Source organism: Peromyscus eremicus, chromosome 20 (assembly GCF_949786415.1).
Source record: "Peromyscus eremicus chromosome 20, PerEre_H2_v1, whole genome shotgun sequence".
In the NCBI taxonomy this organism is placed as follows: domain Eukaryota; kingdom Metazoa; phylum Chordata; class Mammalia; order Rodentia; family Cricetidae; genus Peromyscus; species Peromyscus eremicus.
Genome location: NC_081436.1, coordinates 7,470,630 through 7,490,679, shown reverse-complemented (window position 1 = coordinate 7,490,679; position 20,050 = coordinate 7,470,630). Strand labels below are relative to the sequence as shown.

The following is a 20,050-nucleotide window of genomic DNA, read 5'->3' as shown; positions in this document are numbered from 1 at the left end:
ACTCCAGTTCCCGGGGATTGGATGCCCTCTTCTGATCTCCACACACATGTAGTACACAGATATACATGCAAGTAAAACATCATATACAGCCGGGCAGTGGTGGCGCACGCCTTTAATCCCAGCACTTGGGAGGCAGAAGCACACAGATCTCTGAGTTCAAGGCCAGCCTGGTCTACAGAGTGAGTTCTAGGACAGCTAAAGATATAAAGAAATCCTGTCTCGAAAACAAAAAGCAAGAAGAAGGAAACCATGTCTCACAATCTCCTTTACAAGGTCCCTCCTCCCAAAGTCTCCATCAGCTCCCCAAAACACCACTCTAGAGACCTAACCTTTAAGATGGGGACTTTGGGGATCATTTATCCAAACCATAGCATTTCCTCCACAAATCACTTTCTAGTTCTATTGTTGTGTCTGTGACGCAAGACCCCCAAGCAAAACCACCACAGAGCCAATATCCAATGCAAAACACACAGGGATTTATTGATAACAAGCAAGCCCAGGCTTGGTCTGTGTCCAACACGCCAACGCAGGAGGACGGCCCAGAGCTCTCAGGGTGAGGGACTTTTAAAGGGAAAATCCACAAACAGGGTGGTACAAGCCTTTTGCATCATATGATTGGGTGAGGGTATGTAACCTTTGAATTCACTGCTTGAGGGTTACAGTTACTATTTTTTGGCAGGCTGGACAAGTCCCAGGCTCTGTTCTTGAGCTGCCATGGAGGCTGGCTGGCCTCGCACGTTCACATTGACCCATGCACGTAACTCTAAGTTGGTGAGGGGTCCCAGACAGTAAACAATTGGCTAAACCTTGAGTGGTCAGAGTATGTGCAGAAAGGGGGCTAGTGCAAGGACTATGTCTTTTGTTCATGGCCCTCCCAGAAACTGCTTGCTTAAGTCTCAAGGAACTGCAATTGAAGCCTGATCTCTGAGAGAAGACTGAACAGCCTGTTATGGCATCTGCTTGGTCCTTTTACTATCTTGGCATTTGCTTCCCCGAGGACGTGGATGAACCCAGGAAGTGGGTCTCATTTTACTACAACTGTAGCTAAATTGAAGACAAAGGACAAATGAGGACCTTGTTGATGAAATCTCTGTGAAACTTTACTGAGGAGGTTAGCAGAATTTGAAGGATGTATTCTAATGATGTATTGGGATTAGGGTTGGCAGGTCCTGATGGTGTATTATCAGAGAGAAGAAGGGAAGAGGTCCAGGTGATTCCTAGTTTCTGGTTGGTTGCTGGTATCATTCACTGACATACAGGGAATTTGATGGGTTATCTGTATCAACCCTGATTGCAGAATAGCTATGTGATTGATACCACATCTGGATCCTAAGAACTCACTTTCTTGTCTCATACTTGAGACCCTTCCCAAGAACATAATAGATACAAACTTTAGGGAGAAGTTCCCTCCGATTTTTTTATAGGAACCCGGATGTTTTCCACAAGGAGAAAAGATGGAAGTTCTCCATAGGAACCACCATAGTATTCTATGGTCATTACCCATAATTACTGCTCTCCAACCTCCTACCTCAGCTCAATGGGACATGGGCTTCTAGAAAAAACATAACTCCAACATTCTTATAAAGCCTGATTCCAGAAACTAGTGAAAGGAAGGACGCTGTGAGGATACAGTCAGTCAGTACTATGAAGCTATAAAGGTGTTTAGTCTATAAAATAGCCAGACTACTTCCCATGTGACTTCTTAGGCCAACATATAATATCCAAAATTAATAACAATGAGACTACTTCTAGAATCTATGTGCTTTAGACTATCTAGGGGAGTCACTTAATGTGAACAACTATAATTTTGAAATATAAGGTGTCTCTTTACTGTTCTCGAGAAAATCGAAAATTCTCATTTTTTTGGACACTATCTAATTTTAATATTAAAAGTGATATACCTTGGTTTTTATTTTTACTGCCCCCAATAAGAACCTATTTCAAGAAGGAAGAATTCTATTGATCCACAGAAGTAATTGTAGCATTTTAGAAGATATGGTCGAATGAATAACGATATCCTTCCCCAAAAGATGTCCCTATCCTAATCTTCCAGAACCTGTGAGCACTGATTTATATGCAAAAGGAATTTTGAATATGTGGTAAATTAAGGATACCAACCTAGAGAAATTATGCTGGATTACCCAAGCATGCCTGAAGGATCACGGGAATCCTTATGAGAGGGAAGCAGATGAGAGGAATAAAAGGTGAGGTGGTGGCTGAGAGACAGAGACAGGAGTGTGCTTCCAAAAGCCAGGGAGTGTCAGCAACTTCTAAAAGCTAGAGGAATCGCGGGATGGATTCTCTTGAGAGCCTTCTAAGGTTACTAACTCCACTGACCCTTGGCTTAATCCAGTGAAGCTGATTTCAGACTTCCGGTCCCCAGAACGATAGCAGATTGAATATGTGTTGTTTGAAGTAGCCAAATACTCAGCAATTTGTTAACCACAGTTGTAAGAACTAACAGAGAAACCAAAGATGATATTTATATTTGTCCTGTGCCTGTCTTATCCCTCCCTAAACATTCTCTTCCGACATGGGGCAAGAGACATCCCTTCACCTCCAGAAAGATTGCAGTTCCAGAAACTTCTACTAGGGATACTTCCTGTGATGTCTAGTCCCAGCTGCTGCCAACCATCTTGTGTGGGATTGGGAATCTTATTATTCAAAGATTTATCTTGAAAGGCCAGAAATATTTGAACAACATGGCCAAACCTGTGCTGGAGAAGTCTCCCTATGCTGGATAACTTTGCCCCCAGCAGTCTGCAATTTTTAATCTTTTTTTTTTTTTTTTTTTGAGACATTTCAACTCTATCATCATTTAAATATTTCCAAGACTTCCAGGGGACTCCCAGATTCCAATAGGATGCCCTCTTCCCAGGAGGCTTCATGAAAATTAACCCACTTTTCACTTAACAAGGCAATCTGAAGCAAGGGTGGGCAGTTGTAGAGTGAGGCCAGAGAGGCCCAATCACGGCGTTACCCGGGAGGTGAAACTCGATGATCCTTACACGTCAAATGTGGTTTGTACATGAATATTCTTGCAGTATCAAATAGTAATGGATCAGGACATTCTAAAAATTGCAATCAGATGGGATTTCACACATTAAAACTGAAAACCTGTATCCCAGTGTTTAGGATGGTCAACTTGAGCACAAGCTCTGTCATTATAAGTACTCAGCGTGTAGACTCACACTCCATGTTAATACTAGAGCTGATGTCAACTCAGTTCCTCTTCACATCCTCCATGTGGATCCATTTCAGTTTTATAGCTTCTGCTCTGACCAGCCCTTTAGAGAACACACTGGACGGAGATGAGAAATGGGATGTTTCAGGACATCTGCAAAGCCCAGTGGCTAGCGTGCAGCCCACTGGGTTGATAAGCCCAGAAGGACCCAGCAAGTCCTTCCTAAGAAGGGTAGACTATTCAAACCACCTTGGAGGGTTTTCTAATTCTCCTTGCTTGAGGGTCACGGATTGGAATTTTATGAAGATGTTTTCTATGAGCCCATACTATTTTCTATGAGCCTAAAATACTAATGATGTCATAAAATGTCCTGGACATACATTTAAATGAGAAAGCAAGATTCAAAGCTCCAAATGACCTCCAAACACTATATTTAAATACAAATACATAGTAATATATATACAGTAATATATAATATATTCATAATATGTTGTCTTAGAGATATCTCAGGATGATAAAACTTTAGATAATATTTACTTTATGTATCTATATAGCTTGCAAATTTGATTAAGCAAATATTAATTTATTTATGAACTTTTTCTTGAACATTATAAGAACTTAAACAAATAACCAATTATACTAAAATTATTAAAGTCCTGTTAAATTTTTTTAAATATTTTAAAATAGAATAAGAATAGGAACTATAGCTAAAAAGTTAAAACATTAAAGTAGTAAAAAAAAAAAAAAAGCAGGGCCAGCAATGTGGCTCTGCAGCTGAGGTTGCTTGCTGCCAAGGCTGATGACTTGAGCCCTGAAATGGAAATGGTGGAAGGAGAGAATTGGCTCTCATGGGTTGTCCTCTCTTCTCCCTCATGTGCCTGCCATGGTATGTAGACAACCATACACACACACACACACAGTAATAACAATAGCAACAATAATAAACACAATAACTGTTTAAAAGTAGAAATAAAAAGAAAGTAGTAAAAATTCATGCATACAAAATAGAATTAAAAATACAGTCTAGGCAAGACTAACGGTATATACTGTAATCACAAAGCTCAGGAGGTAGAGGCTGCCTGGGCTACATAGCAAGACTTGATCTCAAAAGAGAGGAGGGGAAAAAAAGGAACTGGGGAGATGGCTAAGTGCTTGTACTGTCCTTGCAAAGGACCTGAGTTGGGTTCCCAGCACCCACATTGAGGGACTCTAAATTGATTGTAACTGCAGCTCCAGGAGATCCAAAGCCATTTTGTGGACTCCACTGGCACCTACACTCAACCTTTACACACACACCTCAACACACACACATATAGATACATGTTGTTTTGTTTTATTTTTAAAATAATTTATTTCTTTGTTATGTGCTTTGGTGTGAAGATATCGGATCCCCTGGAACTGGAGTTACAGACAGTTGTGAGCTGCCAAGTAAGTGTTGGGAATCAAACCCAGGTCCTCTGGAAGAGCAGCCAGTGCTCTTAACCAATGAGCCATCTCTCCAGCCCAGTTGTTTCGTTTTTAAGTACAGTCTAGAAATGAGGGCTTGTGGCGAAGTGAGGCAGGTGAAAACAAGAAAACAAAAGATAGAAGGGATTATAGGAGAAATGGAAAGACAAACAGCACGTTAGAGAGTTAGAGAAGAAATGACCCCATGAAGCCAGGATGCGGAGCTAGTAGGCAGATCATGTCTTCAATAAAACGGGAAAGGATGAGAGTGGAAGCCAAGAGTGATAAAGTCAAGAAAACTGACTGTGCTCTAGTTAGTAGCTTCAGTTATTTGTTTGAAGAAGTCTTCATGGGAAAATCCTCTCTAAGCCTATTGTGCTTGGTTGCTCAGTGGTAGAGGGCTAACTAAGCAAGCAGAAAACTTTGGGTTCAGTCCCCAGGAATACAAAACAAACACCCAAACTATGAACGCCAAATCTTAGAGAAAAGACCCATATCTTTTTTGGACAGAGTCATAGTAACAGTCTCCAACTCTGGGCAGCTCAGGCAGCTTGGGGACATTCGGTTCTGTGAATCTGCCACCTCTTTGGCACTGAAGACAGGAATACACTTCCTTGGGAATGGCCGTTCTCAACTCTATCTCATTCCATCTTTTCAGCAAACATTTAAGTACCACTGCCTAGTGACTTGCTACCTCTTAAGAGTGGCTACTGAACACTCAATCTAAACGTTTTTCTTATATCATTCTCTGTTGTGGAATATTCCTTTATACTGTGTAAAGACCTGTCACTGTGGTTGGCTTAGTAAAAAGCTATATGGCTAAGAGCTAGGCAGGATTTGGGGGGCAGAGAGAACACTGGGAAGAAGAAGGGCAGAGTTGTGAGGAGACTCAGGAAGCATAACATGTAGGAAATGAGGTAACAAGCCAGGAGCCACGTGGCAACACATAAATTAATAGAAATGGGTTCATTTAAGTTATAAGAGCTAGTTAGAAACAAGCCTAGGCTATCGGCTGAGCTTTCATAATTAATAATAAATAATAAATAAATCTGTGTCATTTATAAATAATAAATAAATCTGTGTCATTTTTTGTGAGCTGGTGGCCCAAAACAAAAATCCGACCACAATTCTCTCTTGTAATATTTGGTTCTTTCCCTTCATAGACTCTTCACAGTTTGCAATGATTAATTTATATACACCCTCTTTTAATATTTACTTTTCTTAATACAGCAGTTCTCAACCTTCCTAATGCTGCCACCCTTTAATACAGTTCCTCATGTTGTGGTAATCCCCAATCTTAAAATTATTTTCGTTGCTACTTCAAAATTGTAATTTAGCTACTGCTATGCAGAACATCTATGTTTTCTGATGGTCTTAGGCAGCCCCTGTGAAAGGGTCCTTCAACCCTAGGGGTTGCCTCCCACAGGTTGAAAACTACTGTCTTACTAGGTTATATGCTTCAGGAGAGCAGAGATTGTGTTGTTTGCTCATCATTAGAAAATACAGGATTGTCACTTAACTTAGTAGGCTCAACAAGTATTATTGAATGGATGGATGGATAGATGGGTGGGTGGGTGGATGGGTGGATGGATGGATGGATGGATGGATGGATGGGTGGGTGGATGGGTGAATGGGTGGGTGGGTAGATGAATGGGTGGGTGGGTGGGTAGATGATGGATGGATGGATGGATGGATGGATGGATGGATAAAAGGATAGGTGTATAAATGTGTATGGATAGGTGACTACACCATGCCCTTTGCTACCTGTATTATTCATCTCTATAACCTGGCTTCACTTCCCGTACAGCTATATCCTAGACACTGAAGCTGTAAAAATGAGTAGAAAACTGTTCTGACTTTGCAGAACTCTAATTCTATGAAGGGAAATATACAGACTAAACAGCAATGGGAGGTGCATGTGAATGTTACAAATGCTAACTCCACTATGGATGCACAGAAGAGATGTTTATCTGCTTGCAGAGTTAAAGAAGCCTCAGAAACAGGCTGTACTGAAATTAAGTTTCAAGGTATGCCCTGAAATTTTCTGAATGAAGGACAAAAGGAAGGCTTTCCAGAAGATGACGTGTAAAGATAAAGGGAAGATTATTTGAGGAATTATGAGTCATCCAAGATGGCTGCAAAACAGAGTGCTACAGAGCAAAGGCCACAGCATCCGGAGCCTGGGCTTTGCCTTTGAAGGATGGCAAGGATGGGGATGACTGACCAGATTTGCATCTCAGGAAGGTCACTGAAGCTGACGCATTGCTAGGAGCCTGGAAGGGCGAGGAGATACGGACACTAGCTAGAATTCATATGGGAGATAAAGAGGATGGCAGAGGCAGGAGAAATGGAGCAGAGATAAATTCAGGGACTGTTTGTTTTTTTGTTTGTTTGTTGTTTGTTTTTAAGCATGTAACTAAAAGGAGACCATTACCCAAGGGGTGCAGACAGTAGCAGACAAGGGATTTCAGGGTAGTCTCTAGGTTTCTAATCTGAGCACCAAGATGAACCATTTGGTGCCATTAACAAAATGTTGAAAGGGAAAAGAGGGGAATGTTTGGGGACTGCAATGTTTCTGGTTCCCTAACCTAGAAGGATACAGTTATTGAAAAGATGAGTCTGGGGGCTGGAGAGATGGCTCAGAGGTTAAGAGCACTGCTTGTTCTTCCAAAGGTCCTGAGTTCAATTCCCAGCAACCACATGGTGGCTCACAACCATCTGTAATGAGATCTGGTACCCTCTTCTGGCTTGCAGGGATATGTGTAGACAGAACACTGTACACATAATAAATAAATAAAAAAAGAAAAAAGAAAAGATGAGTCTTCAACTCTTGGCAGGAGTCAGAGCGAGACGTGGCACTTGGTTTGTGGGTACTGCTAATGTTCAGGAGCAGACAGAAGGGTGATGAGAAGTGACTATGGAAGCCTGTGGGGCCTACCCTGTTCATTTCAATAGCAAATTGTAATTTGTTGTGAAGACTTTTTTCCTCTGACTTGATAATTAACACACTGTGGTGCCCTGGCCAGTGGGGTCCTCAACGGGGACCTAAAGGGAGGGCCGGCGAATGAGAGGGACAAGAGACACAAAGAATGAGAGCAAGACAGGACGTCTGATCAAGCTCCAAAATTTTATTTTTCTCTCAAGGCGTATATAGGTAGGCAAAGGGGGGGTTGCAAGCAGGAAGGGACTTAATTATGGGCTGTTCGGTCAGCAGGAAATGTTGCTCTGAAGGTTATCTATCTACTCTTGTCTAACTGCCTAATTGCCTAACTGCAGCTCGTTCACCTGATATCTGAGAAGAGGTTCTGGTATTTGTGAGAAGAGGTTCTGGTGCTATGGAGACTTAAGCAAGGCCTAGATCTAAGAAAAGAGGAGAGAAGCCCAAATATGGCAGCATGTGTGTCAAGGGTCGCTTAGGCTTATGGCTCCCGTCACTGTAGTTAGAGAATTCCATAATTTAATTTCAGTTAAGTGTATGTAGTGTTGGCACTATTGCTGTTTACAAGAACTCAAGGCTAAATTATTTGTATAATTGAAACTTAAGCTATTTGATATCTTTGGTTACCACTTTTAGAAACCGTATCGACAAAGACACATCACAAAGCAACCTTCTCCTTGCCTCCTTCCTCTGTTCTGCTTACACTGTTGTTTGTTTTTTAACCACTCAAATATTATTAGAACTGTGGCCTGCCTTTGACAGAGAAAAAGTCACCTGGCAAATTACCATTTCAAAGTTCCTAAAGAGCTACTGGAACAAAACCCCTTAAAACAGAACAAATTAACAGTTATTAGCATATTCATAAACTGAACCGTAAGGTCAAACTCTTTATTCTCATCCCAAAAAGTCACCTACTTATGTCATCGGTCAAGCTTTTTGTTCTACAGCCAATAGCGTGGTTTGAATAAATTCTCAGAGACATTTACAATTTAAAAGGAAAAGAGAGGAAAACATCCGGAAAGAAAAGAAAGTTTTGCCGTTAAATATACTTAGTAAATTAAGATACATCTCTGCAGAAGCTCAGAGCAATCTGTCCTCCTTTATCCTCATCATCTCATGAGTAAAGTCCCTTTCTAGTCACTGAGATTTGTAATAAAAATTGTGACAGCGTCACGCTGAAGCAATTTCCCTGCTAATGCAATGGCATTAAGATATTCAAATTACTATTGTCTTTTGTGCTGGGAGTTTTCGAAAAAGTATGCCAACAGAGGGAGTTTCCTTAGCACAATATTCATCAAGCAAAACTAAATGCTGGAATGTTAGTTTGGAGGGAAATTGCATGAGAAACTTAAAAAAAAATTCTCATGGATGTTGAAAACCAATGGGACAGACATGAGTATGAGTCTCAGAAGTCAGGTGTGATAGTTAATTTCAGTTGTCAATTTGATTGGGATTAAAAAAAAACCTAGAGCAAGTTGTCAATGAAACAATTTGATTAATAATTAAACTAAAACATGTAGGTCATTAGCGAGACACATTCTGGGGATGTGTGTATGAGGGCTTTTCTGGAGAGGTTGGCCTTACATGTGGGGGAACACCTGCCCTGAATGTGGGTGGTACCATCTCATGGGTTTACACACGGAAGAAAAAGAGATGAAGGAAGGGCAGCTGAGAGCATCAGCAGTTATCTCGACTCAGTAAACTATGTGACCAGTTGCCTCGTGTTCCCGCCGTTATACCTTCCCTGCCGTGACTGACTGTACCATACCTGAGCCAAATAAACCCTTCCTTGCTTAAGTGCTTCTTGCCAGGAATTGATCACAAGAACAAGAAAATTAACCCAGAGGTGGCACCTCCCAAGTTGGCCTGGTAGATAAGCCACAAGGTGACTTGAAGGAGTCAGTCATCTCCGCTTGATTAGGAAGGCATGGGAAAACAAGATGGAGTTTGATTGTCATATCCTGTCCTGTTGTCCACACACACACACCCGCCTCCCCCACCCCCCACCCCCTTACCCCCCACCCCCCACCATAGCTCCACCGCCCCGCCCCCCTCCGTCCCATCCCTCCCTCCCTCAAGACAGGGTTTCTCTGTGGAGCCCTGGCTGTCCTGGAACTCACTCTGTAAACCTGACTGGCCTGGATCTCACAGAGATCCCCCTGCCTCTGCCTCTTCAGTGCTGGGAATAAAGGTGCACACCACCAGAGATGGAGCTGGAGCTTTTGAAAAATTCTTCTGCTTCTTATACCCTTGAGAACCTCAGATAGGTCAGTAGAAACCATGTGGAAGGATTTCTCCTGCCTAGACCCAAAAGAAACCCTCTTGCTTTCTTAAATTCCAACTCTTTACTGTCCTTGTATGCTCTATTGTCTCCAGTAAGAGAAAATCACCCCTACAGTGATTGTCAAGGTACCATTATGATGGGGTGGTCTCCAAGACACTTCCCCCGGTCACCTCAAACAGGTTTCTCTTTGTGCACTACATGTATGTGCTTCCTGTTGTCTGATTCTCTTACTACTGCTGCATCCATCCAAAAGCTTCCCATGGCCCATACTCAATGCCACAGTTAGGGGCAACCTGGGGTCCCTTCTCTGACTTCCCCCTACTCCAGATCAACTGCACTTATGCACATAACATACTTTATATTCCCTAGCTGGGATATAAATAGACATGAGTGTTCAGTACCATCACCATCATCATATGCACATGGACACACATGTACTTCCCTCGCACATGAATGCACACACATACACACACACACACACTGGGTGGGGAGGGGGCATACAAAAAAAAAAATCTTTTTTTAGGACTCCCTACCTGTGGTGGTATGAATGTGAAACACTCCCCACAGTGTTGGAACACTGACCCCAGTTGGTGGTATTTGAGGGAGGTTATGGACCTTTAAGAGCTGAGGCTTGTCTGGAAGAAGTAGGCCACTGGGTGCAGGCCTATGTGTTACATTCCAGCTGGATTCACTTCTTGCCTCCCGTCCCACTGATGCTTGAGGAAGTAAGATGTCCCAGCTGTACAGTTCCGCCACCCTGGAGCTACCTACTACCATGCTTTTCCTACTTGGATTCTCTCAAAGCATGAGCCAAATAAACCCTTCCCTCCTGGAGCTTCTTCTTGTTTTCCTTAATCTGGTTACAGCAATGAGAAAAGGAAGTAATATAGGAAATCTGTGCCCAAGAGCCGCGTTGTGGCGGAGATAAACCTTAGCATGTGGTCCGCACACCTTTGGAACTAGCGTGTAAGAGTTTAGAAATGTGTGGAGCTGTGGGCTAGAGAAGTCCTAGAACACTGTAAGAGCGCTTCACAGACCTTTCTGGTAGAAGTGTGGAAGACAAGAGTGCCCCAAGAAAGGCAAACAACACAGTCAGTGCTCACAGGATTTCAGAGGCGGACGAGGGCTGTGATCAGGGACGGGACCAAAGCCGCTCGCGCTGTGTTCTAGCAAAGAATCTGCAGGCACTCAGCTCTAGTCCTGACACTCTGAGTTACGACAAATTGTAACAGACCAAGTTGTTTAGTGGGGTAATCTAAAGCTAGCATACCATTCAGGATGTGGCTTTGTTATCACTCACTCTCAACCCAGGAAGACGTGGAAGGTATGCAGTTTGGCCAGGAAAGAAGTGTGAATGTGGTTAAAATTGCAAATGGATTGGGGTGCTTTCGATTGTAATTGTCAAAGAGATTTGTATCGCTAAAGACAAACCAAGTTGTTTACACTGGGAGGTGAGATTTCACCTATGAAAGCCTCAGCTTGAAAAAAATGCAAATTCATTTGAAAGGAGAGCCTGAACCTAGAAGGCTGCCTCAAGGGTTCCCTGCTGGAAACCACCCCCCAGAGAAATGTCTTCCTGCAGGAGGCCACAAAGGCACACACAGGCCACCGCACTAGTGAGGCAGACAGCTGGGGTATATAGACCCCAAACTGTGGAGGCTTCTGCAGTGGACTGAATACATTCTTACATTATGAAATGGCCAGGAGCCTGTGGAGGCTAGGGGGAGGAGTATGACAATTTGAATGTGAACTGTCCCCATAGGCTGTGAGTTTTAACACTTGGTCTGTAGCTGATAGGGGAAGTTGTGGCAACTGTAGTCAACCAGGTGTGGTGGGGTGAGGGGATGGGAGAGTGGGGGTGGGGTGGGATGATGGGGTTCTGGCTCAAGTAGCTCTCAGCTTCCCACTCTGCCATGTGACCTGCCACAAGCTCCCAAGGAGGGTCTGCCCACAGCGGCCATGCTTTTCCTGCCATTCAGCTGGGAACTGCACTTTAGAGAAAGTTGCATTCATTGTGTCAGGTGTTTGGTTATAGTGGTAAGAAAAGTAACGACCACATCACTAAGGAAATCTACTTTTGCCCTCCTGATGACTGGATATCTCCTCATAGAGGCCAGCATATGGTTGGTTGATGAAGGCATGCTGTCACCCTTCTTGGAACCGTATCCTCAGAGGGTGTGACAATAGTGCCCTGACACGAGAGGACGAGGGAAGTGACAGAAAAACCTGCAATCCCAAGCCCATTCCAGAAAACAGTACACCTGAGAGTCCCAGAAGAGATGTCCATCAGGAAAACATTGGGTGGTAGAGGAGAGAAAATTTCCATGGACATGACAGTCTATGTCCTTCCCTGGTTGTTGTTCAGAAAGAAGGCTCTAGGTCTCACATACATTGATGCATAATATATTAAAATATTATATAAAATATAAATATAGCATATCTTTGTGTGTCATGTTATATAAAATATATGCATATATACAATATATAAAGTTTGCTGACACATAATATTTGGCAAAGGAGGAAACAGGTGGCACGTATCCTATTTCCTTCTAAAAGATGTTTAAGGTTAGATAAAAATCTTCATTTTACAATTTTTATGAGGGCTTCAGTTTTTGTTTCTTTGATTTTGCTTTTTGATTTTTTTGAGACAGGATTTCTCTGTGTAGCCTTGGCTGTCCCGGAACTCCCTCTGTAGACCAGACTGGCCTCAGACTCCCAGAGATCTGCTTGGCTCCGTCTCCCAAGTGCTGGGATTAAAGGCATGCGCCACCACCACCCGGCTGTTTTGTTTTTTAAGGTATAATCCAGGGCCATTTTTCTTATTATACCAAATGATGTTTCTATACTACAATCATCTCCAGAGCTATACTGTAAAATAATGTAAAATGTCATCAGTGGGTAGTGATGGCTGGTTTTAATGGAGAATCATTATTTTGAATGTACATGTAACCTTACATATTCAATTTTTATCAAAAGATTGCAGGGAACTTGGGAAATTGCCACAAAATAGCTACTGAGCAGGACATAGAGAAGGAAGGTTTTATACAGAATAAAGTGAACCTACTTGGAACTTGGAATTCAAAATCCATGCTCACTTACAAGGTGTGTGCAATGCCCTGCTCACACAGGGTATGTTACTCTTGGGGAATGTTAGGTCCTAAATCGTTGTAGCTTAGAGGAAACAGAAATAAACATAACCTGGCAGCTACAGCAGATCATATGGACCAGGAAAAAATGGTGAATCTCACCCTACTTAGTGACTAGCTCACATCAAGGAGGTAACTCAACCCTCAGAGCTCACACTGACCCGTCTTGCCTTATACGCTGACTATCTAGTAAAAGACCACGCGTGAAAACGTTTGGTCAACTCAGAGGTACCACACAAATGACCTTTGGTTATTTTGAGGTCTCTGGCACATCATCTTTGTCCCCCACAACTATCTCTTTGATCTTAAATTTTTCTTTGGTCTTAAATTATCTCAAGATTGAATGCCTTACTCAGTGGGGTTACTCCTTTCGACTCTGCCCAGCTTCTTGGAAGCTGTGGCTTCTGTTTGGCTCCGTTACCTAATTATGGGCTATGCTGACCTTGTCACATAAGAGCTGTGCACTGGAACCCATGAAAGTACTGTGCAGGATTGGAGGATAGGGGCAAGGAGGCAGGGGGTTCGCTTCTGTTTTAGAGAACCACACCATGCCTCTCTCCCTGGAAACTGACTTGTAAGGACTTCTCATGTCTTCTCCTGCAGCGGTGGAGAACCCAGTGCTCTCTTTGTCTCTCGCTTCAGCACAGGGCTGAACACACTTATAACCTCAGTTAGAAAGCATTCTTGCTTGGCACAACGCGAGCTGGAATCCAGAGCTGATGACTAATGGAACAAGGACTCTGAATAAAGTAACTACAGCCGCCAAGAGACTTGTGCTTACCACATGCGGGGCTGTTCCGTGCATGAATTCATTGACTCTTCGTAGCTGATCTGTCCTCCTTATCCAGAAGAGGAGAGCACAGGCAGTCCTTGACTTAGGATGGTTTGCAAGCCACAGCAATTCCGTGGAAGCCACACTTGAAATTCTGATCTTCTCCTGCACCGGTAATGTTCCATGTGGTGCTCGATTATTATGCTGGATGCTGAAAGCAAGCTGTCAGTCAGCTGTGCAATAATGAAGGCAAGCAATAGCTCCCCCACGGTGCACTGTGTTGTGGCTCAGCTATCAGGCTCAGTGGGGCAGGTATAGTGTGTGTCTTTTTTACACAAGACATTTTTAAAAATTTATTTTATGGGCATTGGTGTGAAGGGTGTCAAATCCCCTGGAACTGAAGTTACAGTTGTGAGCTGCCATGTGGGTGCTGGGAATTGAACTCAAGGACCTCAGGAAGAGCGGCTGCTCTTAACCGCTGAGCCATCTCTCCAGCCCCACTTAGGATATTTTTAACTTGCCATGGATTGATTGGGACTTAGCCCATTATAAATCAAGGAGGGTTTGTAATTTAAATTCCTTTACACAGACTCTTATAATCTAGCCCTGGCTAGCCTGAAACTCACAGAGATCTGTCTGCCTCTGCCTTCAGAGTTCGGGGATTAAAGGTGTGAACTTCACCAGGCAACTGCTTATAATTTATATGAAGCCAAACAGTTAGTAAATGGCGTGAATTCAAATTCAGACCATCTCGTTCCAGAGCCTATAGCCTTAACTCTATGTCACACTGTTACTACTACTTGTTATTATCATCATCTACAAGTGGCGTAACAAATTATCCCCAAATTCAGAGGCTTAACACAACAGTGTCTATGGTCAGGAATTGGAGCACACCTTGGCTGGATCCTCTGACCCAGAGGCTTTGATAGGCAGCAGTCAAGTTCTCTATGGCTGTAGGCATCTCGAGGTTTGACTGGGAAGAACCTACCTCCAAGCTTCCTCGTGGGGTTGATAACAGGATACAGTTCCTTGCAGGCTGTAGACAGAAAGTATCCTTAATTCTGTGTTGTGCAGCCTCACTATTCGGCAGTCTGCCGTGCGGGAACGTTGGAAAAGAAAACAGAGTCCTGCAAAATGGGAGTCACCGCTGACTGTAGTTCTCATCCCATAGTGGCATTCCATCATCATTGCCATATTCTATTATCAGAAACGACTCACAACTTGGTGGAGATTATAAAAGGACATAGATATAGAACAGTGAGGATCACAGGAACTATGCCCAAAGCTTTCCACTCTCCAAATAATAACATTGTATAATAATTTCATAACGTTTATCAAAGGTCTACTATGTACCAGTAAAAACATTTTATGTATACTAATTTATTTCATCCTCACCATGAACTCTACTTGACAGGAGCAATATGAAGATAGAGTATCACCACTACATCAGGGACCAGAGAATGAAGAATACTACTTTCCTGTATTACCCTGGGAATGAGTGCTAGAAACTAAATCTATTCCAACCATATCTCCTCTATGAAATCTTTTGTCTTACTCATAGGATGGCTCTTTCCAGGTAATTACAAACAATTTTTTCCCAAAGTAAGTTTGCTTGGGCTCTACCAGTTCTGGGGGTAACAGGAAAATTTTACTCTTAACAAAAATTTTAAAAGCAACTACTATGTGCAAGTGTGTGCTTGTAGGGTGATGATAAGGATGTAGGTGATGGTTGGGATCAAAGCCAGGGTTTTCATATGTTAGGCAAGAGCCTTACTGATGAGCTACATCCCCTCCCTAGCCTAAAAACACAATTATCTTACACATTATAATTTATAAAAAGAACATAGCTTCCCATGAATTTGATTTTTAAAACTAAAGTGCCAATAAGAATCATCTTAAGGGATGGAGAGATGGCTCAGAGGTTAAGAGCACCGACTGTTCCTCCAGAGGTCCTGAGTTCAACTCCCAGCACCCACATGGTAGCTCACAACCATCACAACAATGAGATCTGGCACCCTCTTCTGTGTACATAATAAATAAATAAATAAATAAATAAATAAATAAATAAATAAATAAATAAATAAATAAATAAATACTAAAAAAAAGAATCATCTTAAGTTTCCTATTTAAAAAAAATTACAAGCTATCCAAGTGAATTAGATGTTTTGTTTATTTTTGTGTGTGTATGTATGTGCAGGTGTACGTGAATGTATTTGAGATTGCATGGAAAGCCATTATTGGTTTGGGTGTCTTCCTTAATCACTCTCAACCTTATTTATTTATTTATTTATTTATTTATTTATTTATTTATTTATTTATTTATTTTAGATCTCTTCTCCTGTTAAATTTGGAGCTCAGTGAGCTGCTAGACCATCTGGCCAGCAACTCTGAGGGAACTTGCTGTTTCTACCTCCCCAGATCTGGAGTACAGGTGCGTGGTGCAGCACCAAGCTTTCTCCATGAGTACTAAGGCTACAAACTCGGGTCCTCATGCTTTAATGGCAAGCACTTGCTGACAGTAATATCCTAAGCCCAGATGTTAATTTAAATCTCATTTGTTTATTTCCTGTTTCTCTTCAAAAAGTAAGTTGAGGTGGCTTGTCTCCAGGCACTCCACCTTAAGGAAGGAGCAAACAGCTCCCATGAAAGGGTCAAAGCTCTTTGGGTTGGATGGAAGGGCACCAACACTGACCAGGTCTTATCCAATGCCTGTCTCCCCAGTTGGAGGCCTGGAAAAGAGGTAGGGTTACTTAGGACAGGAGGGGTGGGAAATCTCCTTTCCTATTTTTAATAAGGACTGAAACAGTTGCTCCTTATGGGAGCTGTATGGAAGACATCCCAGATTCCAGGGCCACTGGGTGTGTGTCTATTTTCAAGTCTCTGATATTTGCAATGACACAGCCTTTAAACAGCCAGGAAACAGTTTCTAGTCAAGGTAAAAATATCAACAGAGGACTATAGAATTAAAAACCTAAATAAAATGTGAGCAAATGGGAATTCGATGGTTTATTGTTAAAGGACTAATTACCTAAGAAGGCTTAACCAGGCAAGCAGCGAGCATTAGTTATTAACACATGAATAAGATTGATCACATTACTAGGTCAGGAAGTAATATCAACTCAATAGAAACAAAAAGCACTTGCTAGAACTTTGTATTATGTGTAGTTAAGAAAAACATAATAGAGGGCTGGAGAGATGGCTCAGAGGTTAAGAGCACTGACTGTTCTTCCAGAGGTCCTGAGTTCAATTCCCAGCAACCACATGGTGGCTCACAACCATCTGTAATGAGATCTGGCACCCTCTTCTGTATACATAATAAATAAATAAATCTTTTAAAAAAAAAAAGAAAAACATAATAGAGACACAGTTCCTATTACCACGACAAAGAATACTATCTAGGCAAGTATATTTAACAGTGAAACATAAAACCAATTCCCAACAAACTCAGAATAAAGACAAAGATGTTCTTTACTACATTGTATTATTATTATTTATTATGTATACAGTGTTCTGTCTGTGTGACAGAAGAGGGCATCAGATACCTTTATAGATGGTTGTGAGCCACCATGTGGTTGCTGGGAGTTGAGCTCAAGACCTCTGGAAGAGCAGCCAATGCTCTTAATCTCTGAGCCATCTCTCCAGGCCCTTTACTACAGTTTTGTCAAGTACAAAAAATGAACAACCTAGGTGTCATGGTTAACAATTGACTATTAAATAAGTTATGACACATTCATAATATGAACACCATGTAGCATTATAATATGGTACATGAATGCATAGACAGGTAGACAGGTTAGATGCATAGACAGACAGACAGACAGATAGACGGATAGACAGTATATCTGTAAATACAAAATATGTCTGAGCAGAATTATGCACCAAATGATGAAAACTGTTAAGAATGGTTCCTGTAGAAGACAGAGATTGGTAGAACTGAAGGAGGGTTAGAATTGGAAGATTCTAGGTAAATTCACGTATTTCTGAGCTGTTTTTAATGCTTTTGGAACAAATACTATGCACTCCATATTTAAACATTTTAAAAGTCTAAGATTAATGACAGTGAAGAAATGGCCTCTAATTTAATAATAGTATCTAATATTATACTATAACGGCATCATTGAAATGCAGCCCAAAGATGTGCATCCAAATTTTAACTTGGTCATTATACTTCGATGGTTGAATTATGGATTTTTTTCTTTAACTTTATGAGGGTTTCTTTTTGGTTCTGCATTAACCACTATTTTGTAATTAGGACAAAGGTTATTGGAGAAAACTATGATGCTCTTTCTAGGTTGCACCCAACGATGATTACAGAGTTTGAAGAAGAGTGTGTTTATCTTAATTTGGTTTCTAACACGGTCATGATGCTTTATTTTATTGCAAAGTCAGATCCCTTTCTGGACTTGTTTAATCTAGTCATTTCTTTGAGGTTTACAATCTTCCTTTTCTTCTAGTCTTTACAAAATCATTCACTAATTTTTCTAGATCATTCCTTATCTTCTGTAGAGCTCTTTCCTATTTGAGTCCATCCCTCTTGACCCAGACCTTCATCAGCTCAGACATGAAGCACAGAGGGATTCTATGAGTCTCCCTGGCTCCATTTCCCTTTCTCTATTGCCTCAGTTTCCCTATTGTGACCATTTATCCATCCACTGTTCTTTTGTTTCTCTAGCTGGTCACATCCCTACCTCCATGTCTGTGCCCTTGATGTCGCTCCTAGTCACAACATCCTAATGAACTCTACCTCCATCACGGTCTCTCCTTCATCCCATTGTAAATGAAATAAATCATTTGTTGAACACATTTTTTTTCACAGATTTAATTCACTATATATTTTTTTTTTTTTTGGTTTTTTTTTTTTTTTGGTTTTTCGAGACAGGGTTTCTCCGTGTAGCTTTGCACCTTTCCTGGAACTCACTTGGTAGCCCAGGCCGGCCTCGAACTCACAGAGATCCGCCTGGCTCTGCCTCCCGAGTGCTGGGATTAAAGGCGTGCGCCACCACCGCCCGGCTATTAATTCACTATATTTTATGTGGTGGCCACAGCTGGAGCCTGGGTCCTCTGAGCAGAGACTCTTGGGTTTCCACAAGATGGTCAGTGAATTCCTGATAAGGAGACTTGGTGAACACAGTCTCTTTCCAGAGGTCGGGGGTCAGGAAGCTGTAGGTCTCAGAGATGACATCAAAGGTGGCCTTGATAAAGTTGCCCAGGATGGCAGTGCAGCCCCTGGCTGATGTGTAGCAGTCATTATACGGGCCATCATCAGTAGCTTCTTGGGTACAGAAGTAGAGATGTTGGCAGTGCCTCTGGGGGCAGGGATGAGACGCACCAACACAGAACCACAGTGGCCTGTCACCTTGCATGCAGCAGTGTGGGGCTTGCCAGTTTTTGTTTATCAGTTTTTGTTTTATTTTGTTTTGTTTATTTCGAGGCAGGGTTTCTCTGTGTAGCCCTGGCTGTCCTGGAACTTGCTCTGTAGACCAGGCTGGCCTTGAACTCACAGAGATTCACCTGCCAATTCCTTACAAGTGCTGGGATTAAAGGCATGTGCCACCACTACCTGTCGAGGCTGTCCAATCTTGTTCCCCCACTAGCTTCTCAGCGTAGGGACAATAGAAAGCTTGGCCAAAATGATGACCTCTCTGATGGCAGTGGCTACCTCCTTGGAGCACTTAACACCAAGACCAACATGACCATTGTAGTCCCCAATAGGGGCAAAAGCTTTGAACCTGGTCCTTCTGCACTGGCATGATCCTTTAGAACCTCATCCTTTAGGGATGTGTCCAGGAAAAGGGTCAATAATCTTGGATTCCTTAATGGCAAAGAGAACAGGTAGATCCCTTCCAGGGACTTGACCTTCATTCCTGGACCAGGCAGCTCAGGTTGGTGATGGGGATCCACTCCTTGTTTTTGGCTTTACCTCCATGAACCCTGTAGCCTCCACCAGGGCCACAGCATCGACCATGACCATTAAGACCAAAGCTGGATCCTCCATGGAAGCTGCTGCAGCCTCCTAATTCTGGTGGGATCCTCTGGGCCCTTCCTCTGCAATGGCTTTTCCTGGAGCAGCAGCAGTAACTGTTTAGTACATTTCTTAACCATGTGTTGTGTATCAGACACTAGCCTGGTCAGAGGAGTGTTGGCTTATTTTTCCAAGTCAATGACTGGACCACAATCCAAGGATTCTAATACTCAACTTCACAGTATCATCTGCCAATACTTTATTATGTCCTCCAGTAACTAGAGTTATCTAAGAGCACCTCGTTTCTCTTCTTTTTCC

At 42.3% G+C, this 20,050-nt stretch overlaps 1 pseudogene; it reads right to left on the bottom strand.

The window, feature by feature from the left end:
* Positions 1-18,798: 18,798 nt before the first annotated feature.
* LOC131896905 (small ribosomal subunit protein uS5-like) lies at positions 18,799-19,818 on the bottom strand (annotated as a pseudogene).
* Positions 19,819-20,050: the final 232 nt, after the last annotated feature.